Raw genomic sequence first — 2,500 nt, forward strand, 5'->3', positions numbered from 1 at the left:
TATAATACCGTAAAAGAATATATATATATATATATATATATATATGTGTGTGTGTGTGTGTGTGTGTGTGTGTGTGTGTGTGTGTGTGTGTGTGTGTGTGTAATAATAATAATAATAATAATAATAATAATAATAATAATAATAATAATAATAATAATAATGATAATCTGTTTATGGATTTTCATGCAGCCAGAGGCTGAAAATATAGATATACAGATAAAGAGACAAACTGTATAAACATAAACACATATAAACAATAAACAAAAAAAAAACATAAAACAAAACAACAAAAGACAAGTGCAAGGAGGAGCTGGACTAGTAATTGAGGACTAGTGCTCGTTGATGAGTCGGATTAGGGTGGGTATTGTGCTCCGGTGGTAGCGGTCAGTGCGGGCCCTAATGGGCACCAGTTTGCTGGCGGCGCGTAGGCCCCGGCGAGACGGCGGCGCGTCGGGGGGCAGCAGGTCGCGGTGGCGTGTATGGCACAGCAACTTCAGGCCAAACTGCTGCCGTGAGGTGGTGTAGCGAGTTGCGAGGGAGGTGAGGCCTAGGGTAGTCAAGGCGGTGTCGTAGCATCCTGTGACGCATCATTTTTATTTTCAAGCTGTATTTGCTCAAGCTGGTATAGACAGGACCGAGAATAATCTTGGTTGCCCTTTTCTGTACCCTCTCGAGTTGTAGCAGCTGGGAGGCGGTAAGGATGTGGACCAGGCGAGGGAGGTGTAGGTCTATTTAGGCAAGATGAATAGCCTGTAGATATTCTGAAGCTCCGGAAGTGAAACGCCAAGGGACTTGAGGCGACGCAGCATGTGAAGCCTGTACGAGGTAGACCTCACGCTGTCTCTGACGTGCTGTGTTCAGGAGAGCTTTTCGTCCATGAGGACGCCGAGCAGCTTGGTGGAACGGACTACGTTGAGCTGGTTGTTGTCCAGCGTGAGGATGGGCGCGGGAGCGGGGTTGGTGGAGAAGTCGAACTGCATCACGACCGACTTCTGGCGGTTGATAGTGACGTGATTTGCCATGGTCCAGAAGAGGAGGTTGTCGAGAGTGCGCTGGATGTCGGAGTGGTCAGGGGAGGAATTGTCAATGGCGGAGGCGATGGTCGAGTCATCCATGTATTTCCAGCGATGCTCGGTATCCAGGAGAGCGTCGTTAATCATGATAAGGAAGCATAGGGGCCCCATTCTAGTCCCCTGGGGGACTCCGCATGTAAGTGGCAACAGGCTGGAAACTTGACCCTGCACGCGCATGGCCTGTTGTCTGTTGGAGAGAAAGTCTGCCAGCCAGGGGATGAGGCACTCCCTGATGCCCATGGAAGCTGCTGCTTTAGAGATTACCATGGTGTGGTCCACCAGGTCGAAGGCTTTCTTGAAGTCTATGAAGATGCTGGTGATGGAGGATTTGTACTTGTCTTTGTGGGCATGGACGAAGTCGAGGAAGCTGACGAGGCAGTGTGTGGTAGAGGAGGAGCGCATGTTGCCGAACTGCCGAGAGTCAACGCTGGGCGCGAGGTCCTGGTAAGCCCAGTCGGCGACAAAGCTTTCACACAGCATGCTAGGCAACGGAGTCATGGCCATGGGTCGTAGTTCGCCAAATGAGGCGGGGCTTGGGGTTTTCCCGATGGTGGTGACAAATGCGGTCTTCCATTGTGATGGGCACTTAGACTGTTGCAGTGAGGTATTAATTATGGAGGTAAGAGGAGTGGCAAGTTCCATCGCGAACTCCTTGATGTGGTGCATTGGCAGATCAAGGGTTGTGGCTATCTTGATGCAGATTTTTTCCAGTTTCAGAAGTACCAGGAATTGGCTGACTGCCAGCTCGCTCACTTGACTGGGGCAAGTGAGCGGGCCGGCGGAGAGGCGGGTGGTGTCCAAGGGGTGTAGCTGCTGACAAATCGAGGCGAAGTGGTCGTTGAGAGCCACTGCTGCTTCACTGGGACTGAGGTTGCTGGTGCATTGAAACTTGCACGGCCGATTTACAAGGCCAATGGTACTTTCCCATACCATTGGCTGAGCTGCAGGTGTTGTAGTTTGTCGTGGTAGAAGGTCTTCTTGGCTGTTTTTATTTCCCTGATGACTGTTGCGGAGTGATTTGTAGACGGTGATGTTGCGTGATCCATGGCAAGTTCGATGGGTGTGTGCTAAGTATCTTTTCCGGAAAGAAGTGGTGGAAAGCTGTAGTGACGGTTGAGAGGTATTAGTGTGTGTGTGTGTGTGTGTGTGTGTAGTGAAATTAACTGAATTAAGTAAATGAGATATACCAAGACACAAAGTCATAAAATGTCCTCCGCATTTATAACAATAATTCAGTTAACATGCATTAAAGAATAAAGATGTGCAGATTATAAGGATAACGGTAAGAGCAAGGGACAGACAAAGGACGAGATTAGAGAAATGCAAACATTAACGAGGAATGGAACAAAACAAACCATGACTTAAGAAGATTTTGAAGGGAAGAAGAATGAAATGGCACACTGTATTTAAGGAGATATTGTGAGCAG

This window comes from Penaeus chinensis, chromosome 25 (assembly GCF_019202785.1).
Source record: "Penaeus chinensis breed Huanghai No. 1 chromosome 25, ASM1920278v2, whole genome shotgun sequence".
NCBI lineage: Eukaryota > Metazoa > Arthropoda > Malacostraca > Decapoda > Penaeidae > Penaeus > Penaeus chinensis.